The sequence below is a fragment of the Aedes aegypti genome, chromosome 3, assembly GCF_002204515.2.
Source record: "Aedes aegypti strain LVP_AGWG chromosome 3, AaegL5.0 Primary Assembly, whole genome shotgun sequence".
Lineage (NCBI taxonomy): Eukaryota > Metazoa > Arthropoda > Insecta > Diptera > Culicidae > Aedes > Aedes aegypti.
In genome coordinates, this window is record NC_035109.1 from 315732021 (window position 1) to 315739487 (window position 7467).

The window sequence follows — 7467 nt, forward strand, 5'->3', positions numbered from 1 at the left end:
TATTCAAATTTAAAAGGGCCTATCTGAAAATGATAAAACTAAGAGGGCCTAACTGGTCATAAAAGGGCCTAACTGAAAATTTCCATCAAAATCAGATTGGCCCTTCCGTGCATTTTTAATTTTCCTCCATATTTTTCAATATTTAGCCATTGTATAGTGTTTTTCTCACATAATGGAACTTAGTGAAATATTTGAAAAGGGTCTATCAGCATAACTTCAAAATTGAGAAATGCTCGATTGAAGATTCTGTAACATATTGATTGTTACTATTTTGAACTCATTGCTATCTAATAGTTTTAAACTTTTGTTCGACACTCATAGTCTATTACTGGGCCACGTAACGTTTTAAATCTAACATAACATAAAAACTAGTAAAAAATGTTGAATTCAAACATCATCGGCAGATAGGCCCTTTTACGAGCCTTCAAACCAGTTAGGCCCTTTCAATTAGGCCCTTTAATTGAACATGGTTTCAGTTAGGCCCCTCCAGTTAGGCCCTTTTATTTAACATAGTTCCAGTTAGGCCCTTTTGGAATTTGTTAATTTTATTGATTATTGAATAGATTTTCAAAGTTTTAGAACAAAATCAATCGATTATGTGAGAAAATCAACATTGAATATTGAAAATTCTTTATTGAAGATTCAGTACTATATTGATTATTCATATTTCAAACCCTTTCTCCTATTTACTAGTTTTATACTTGTGTTCGACACTCATAATAGTCTACTAGGTGGCCCATAACGTTTAAAATCTTAAATAACAAAACAATTCGTGAAAATGTTTGAATTCAAACATCATCGGCAGATTGGCCCTTCTACGAGTCTGTAAACCAGTTAGGCCCTTTCAGTTAGGCCCTTTGATTGAACATGGTTTCAGTTAGGCCCCTCCAGTTAGGCCCTTTTATTAAACTTAATTCCAGTTAGGCCCTTTTGGAATTTGTTAATTTTATTGATTATTGAAGTGATTTTCAAAGTTTTAGATCAAAATCAATCGATTAGGTATGTGAGAAAATCAACTTTGAATATTAAAAATTCTTTATTGAAGATTCAGTACTATATTGATTCCTATTTCAAGACCATTCTCTTTTTTACTAGTTTTATCATAATCTTAATGCGAAGTTAGTTGAAAAACAGATTTTTTATTCTGAAAAAAATCAATTACATTAAAAATGTTGAATAATTTTTATTTGTTAATTTTTATTTGTTGGCTCTAGTTGTGGATCGAGTTCCAAAAGTCGCGATTTTCACAAAAACAAATTCGTTTGTTTTTGTAACAGCCCTGCAAGAATTCTTCTTATACTTCTTCTTGGCATTACGTCCTCACTGGGACAGAGCCTGCTTCTAAGCTTTGTGTTCAATGAGTACTTCCTCAGTTATAAACTGAGAGCTTTTTTTTTGACAAGTTGCCATTTTCGCATTCGTATATCGTGTGACAAGTACGAAGGTACTCTATATTCAGGAAAGTAAAGGAAATTTCCATTACGAAAAAACCTGGACCGACCGGGAATGGAACTCAGATACCTTCAGAATGGCTTTGCTTTGTAGCCGCGGGCTTAAACTGCTCTGCTAAGGAAGGCCCTCAAGTATAAAACAAGTAAAAAAGTGAATGGGTTTGAAATAGATATAATCAATAAGGTACTGAACCTTCAACCGAGAATATCCAACATTTAGCTATTACATTGTTTTTCTCTCGCTTTATTTTATTTAAAAACTATGAAAATCACTTCAATAAGCAAAAAAATCAATAAATTCCACAAGGGCCTAACTGGAACTATGTTTAATAAAAGGGCCTAACTGGAGGGGCCTAACTGAAACCATGTTCAATTGAAGGGCCTAACTGAAAGGGCCTAACTGGTTTGAAGATTCATTGAAGGGCCTAACTGCTGATGATATTTGAATGCAACCATTTTCACGAGTCGTTATGCTATTTGAGATTACTAACGTTCTGGGCCACGTAATAAACCATAATGAGTGTCTAACACAAGTTTAAAACTAGTAAAAAAAAAGTAAATGGGTTTGAAATATCAATAATCAATATGTTGCTGATTTTGTATAGAATAGTTTCCAATATGTAGCTTGTATGATATTGTGTTGTTTTCTCACATAATCATTAAATGTTGTCGAACAATTATGCAAATCACTTCAATAATCAATAAAATTAGCAAATTCAAAAAGGGCCTAACTGGTTTGAAAATTTGTAAAAGGGCCTATCTGCGAATGATGTTTGAATTGAACTATTTTTACAAGTTGTTGTGCTATTTCAAATTCAAATCGTTGTGAGCCACGTAATAGACCATTATAAGTGTCAAACACAAGGGGTTATCCGAAAATGACGTCCATCAATTGGGGCCTCCTCCAATGGGGGGATGTACGAAAATGTGACAGTGCATGGATTGGGTATTAGAAAAAGCGTGACAGAGGGGGTAGAAAGGTTCTAGAAAACCCGAAAAACGATGGACGTCATTTTTGGATCTTCCCCAAGTATGAAACTAGTAAAAAGCGAATGGGTTTGAAATAGGAATAATCAATATGGTACTGAATCTTCAACCGAAAATTTCCAATATATAGCTATTATATAGTGTTTTTTTTCACATAATCGCTAAATTTTGTTCAAGATTTATGCAAACCAATTCAAAAATCAATAAAATTAGCAAATTATAAAAGGGCCTAACTGAAACCATGTTCAATCAAAGGGCCTAACTGAAAGGGCCTAACTGGTTTGAAGATTCATAAAAGGGCCTATCTGCCGATTATGTTTGAATTCAACAATTTTTACGAGTTGTTGTGTTATTTGAGATTAGAAACATAATGGGCCACGCAACAGACTTTAATGGGTGTCGAACACAGGTATGAAACTAGTAAAAATGCGAATGGGTTTAAAATAGGAATTATAAATATGGTACGGAATCTTCAATTGAGAATTTCTCAATGTTTACGTTTTGCAGATAGGCCCTTTTCAAATGTTACGCTAGAAATGTCAGAATGAAGAGTACACGGAGAAATATTTTTACCTAATTTTTGAGTTTACTTTACCCAAAATTAAGTATATCGATTATAGTTTCAACCCAAAATCTCTCGGTTTTCTCTTTCTCCCACACGAATGTTGTCAAAAATAAAGAGAGCTGCATCTACCCAATGGGGGTACTTTGGCCCAATAAGCCAAATTTGGGTAAATGCAACTTTTCTTATGTTTGGGTCGAAAGAACTCAATTTTGCGTTAAATCAACCCAAAATTGAGTATATTTTTCTAATGGAATTAAAGCCAAACTACCTAGTGGGGACCTTGGAAATTTAGCCAAAATTGAGTTATTGGGCTCAACTACGGAATTGCGTTGAAACAACCCAAAATTGAGTTGAATTCCGTCTCCGTGTACTTTCAAATTTCAAATAAAGGGTATTTTTCTCCCATTTCGAAGTTCGATGCATTTACCCATTAAAGGGTGAAAAATTTCTTGAAGCTTGTGAAAGTGGATTAGCTTAATCATGGCGGATGGTAGATATGGACCTGAAAATAGTGAAAAGAGCATCACAGACACTGCGAAATGTAAGTACTATTAATTTATTCTACCATTAGGTTCTAATCGACAAAAATGTTTATTTTCAGAATGCGTTTGGCGTTGCATTCAAATTATGATGATGCAGGACACATTATCCGAAGAGCGATATTCCCGGCTTCGCTTCCAGCCGATGAAAATTACCAGCAGTTATCCTGTTACCTCTTTGATTTTAATGAAAGATAAGTTTTAATAAATACATAGTAATTAACCCTAACGATTAGAGTTTGCTTCATTTATTTGTATTAGAATTGTTTTAAAAAGTTGGAATCATAAACAAATAAAACAGGGTGAATTTTACCCTCTTTGCTAAACATTTTTTTTATGGATAATGGGTAAAATTTACTCGTTGATTTGACGTACAGGGCCTTTACTCTTTAATGAGTACAGGCCCCTTACTCTTTTTATGAGTTAAACTAGTTTCTCTCAAAGAGGGTACTTTTTTACCCTTTAAAGGGTACTTTCTCCTTACAGTGCATGGACTGCAGTTCAGAAAATTCTAGAAAGATTCGCGAATTAGGCGAAACTGACAAAATGTACACAATTTAGGAAACTATAGCGTTGAAATAGTAGCTTGATTGTCTATTCACTGCACTTGAACTTTTCCCCTTTCGATAATTTAACTATTCAAAAAACGCAAATTTGTAGAAGACGAAACTTCACCTCATGCAAAACCACACACTGTATTGATTACGCCTGTGTTTTTGTTTATCAAAGTGATGGGCGCATCTGAAATCGAAATCAAAACACGGCGAGAGTAAACGGCGACACTGCAAACAAAACATAAACAAGGCGTACATGGCGGGCTTAATTGAAACCAGAATGAAAACACGGCGCAAAAGTAATAGGCGACACTGAGAATAATATCGATTACAGGCTCATAACATTGGGCGATACTGGCATTCTTGAGTGCGTTTAAGGCGAAACTTTATAATATTTTTTTATTACGAAATAGCTAGGAAAATTGAAGGACATGTGTGTGGTTTTGATGGGGATTTTGGAACTAGGTTTATGAAATGTGTATTAAAGTGAAATAGTTAAATTTGGAGTATATTTTCTCCAATTGGGATTAAAAATTGCACATGAAAATTTCATTGGTTGTTTTCTCATTGTTATTGATTTGTCAGATAGGCCCTTATCGCGAATCCCTCTCGTAAATAATAATCAAAGTTTTCATATATAACAGGTCCATCGTTGTACTAAAATTCTTATAAGGTTTAAAGCAGAGTGGATTTAATTAAGAGTGGCGTCAATGTCAAAATTGGAACAGCGGCGAACTCAATGAACTAATTTATTATGCTCTGCAAGATAAATCCACGTAATGCGATTATCTGAAAATGTCCATATACCGTCGCAGAGGTAATGAAAATCATCAAATGTTTCAGATTTAGCAAATTTGAAACATTTGCGTCCTTGAAGAACGAAAAAATCCAAGCCTACTTGAAGTTTGACGTTGCGTTTGAATTGCGCGCATATCTTCTGCGCGTTACCGCCGCCGCTGGATGTGGTTTTAATATAAGCGCCGCAATACAATGACGTCAAGCTGCTTCTTCCACCGGGAAGAAAACCTTTTACTGCGGGCCGTGTTTACAAAAAATGAACGATTTCGTCACAGACAAACAGACGTCACACTCTCACCGATGTCCATCGACCACCTTTTTAACGGCCGATTCAAATATATGGTAGGTGGCCAATTCACCACCCGCAGCGCTCGCATCGTTTTTGTTCGCGTTTGACGTTTAGACACTACTGCCATCTGTTGGTCCATCGGCCAAACACACCGATTTTAGCATTGGGCGTACATGTCATCGTGACTATGATTTTGATCGGGATTTGTTCTAAGTGTTACGTCTGTTTGTCTGTGATTTCGTTATGCATTCATCCACTTCATGTTCATCCGGTGAACATTCGTTTTCCGGATGTTGGTCCGGATGTCATTTTATGTAAACATTGCCCGCATTTAGAGCAGAAAAGAAAAAGAAAAACGAGGATAAAGAAGACCGTGGATAAGCCCATGTGATGGATTTTACCAAGGTGGCGCCTAGTTCACTCTTTCATTCTCCCGCTGTTCTTATGCAGCGCAAATAGTGACGTCACTATTTTGCACTGCATAAGAAGAGCGGGAGAATAAAAGAGAGGACTAGTGGCACGCATCAATCATCTGCGCCACCTTAGTAAAATCCATCACATTGCGGTGAACTGTCATTTCCATACAAATCCGCGTTCCAATTGAGCAGAAGACCTGTCAAAATTGGAATATGACGTCACTCCCAGATAGCCGTAGCCATACAGTCACACCAAAGACAAATTAAAGACCACCATGTCCCTTGCAGTTGCCCAAAATTTTATGGCTCATAAGGTAATCTAGAATGCCGTGAAAAGTGTACTGTGATCTGTCAAACTTGGGTACCTTTTGCACTACCGAGGGACCAAATGCAGTACTAGAAGTGGTACCCAATCTGAGCGCGAGTGTGACGGACCTGGTCACACGGGCCCAGATAGCCGTAGCGGTAAACGCGCAGCTATTCAGCATGACCATGCTGAGGGTCGTGGGTTCGAATCCCGCTGGTCGAGCATCTTTTCGTAAAGGAAATTTTCTCGATTCCCAGGGCATAGAGTATCTTCGTACCTGCCACACGATATACACATGCAAAAATGGTCAACCGGCAAAGAAAGCTCTCAGTTAATAACTGTGGAAGTGCTGTGTTAATAACTGTGGAAACACTAATCTGAGAAGCAGGCTTTGTCCCAGTTGGAACGTAACGCCAGAAAGAAGAAGAAGAAGAACGTCACTCTTGTTTACAGGCACTCTAGTTTAAGGGTCATGCACAAATTACGTCACGCTCAAGCGTGACAAGCCTTCAAAATTTTCGGAGGACTCATACAAAAAGTGTGACAAAGGGGGGGGGGTAGTTGGTCGAAAAAGTTGAAATTTAGCGTGACATAATTTGTGTACCATCCCTTAAAGGTGCTAATTCTAAACCCACACCAGCGGCACCAGCAACCAAAAATTTAGTCGCATAAATTTCAGTGCTGTTGAAGTTTCGATGACAAGTGGACTATCGATAAACATAGGAACCAATTATGAAAATTCGCCACAATAAATCGGGTTGAAATTCATAAATTTGCCTTATGAAACCAGAATTTGAAAACAAAAAACGTTTACGCGGCAACCTGGAATCGAACCAAGAACCTTGAGATCGATAGGCCCGAGCATACACCACGCGCCAATCGACGCCTTAATGTGGAGTGATGCTAAAACGATACATAAAACGTTCGTATTGCAATACTCGTTCCACCTTTCATAAGGCAAAATGTATGAAATTCGATAGTCCAGTTCGCTGCGTGTGCATAGATCCATGAACCAATGCGCGAGTTCACTAATCTGACGTTTGAGCGATGCCAAATTCACTCGTTGCCATGGTCACGTAAATAACACGGCACCGCTTAAACGTCAAATCTCGCATAACCTGTGATCTCGCCCTAAAAGCCATTGGTAACCGAGTGTGTAGGTTGTTGTTACCGAGCAAACGAATGGATTTACACGTTATTCAACAATGCTACGATGAAGAGAAGCTCCTCCTCTATCTCCCAATGGCGATAGTTTCCATCCTATGCCATTCTTTTTCTTAGAAACATGAAGCTACACACTCGGTTACCAATGGCTTTTAGGGCGAGATCACAGGTTATGCGAGAAATGATGAACTCGTGCATTGGTCCGTTATGCGAAATTGGCGAAATTTAATTCATTCCGCCCAAGGGGTCATCCAAATATGACGTCCATCATTTGGGGGAGGGGCAGAATGACTAAATTTTAGTAATTTATGACTATTTTCTATCTGCCTCTCTTTCATCCTGCAGGAAATTTTATTCCTATTTGTCAATTCGCCTGGGTTGAAGCATCGCTAAGCTT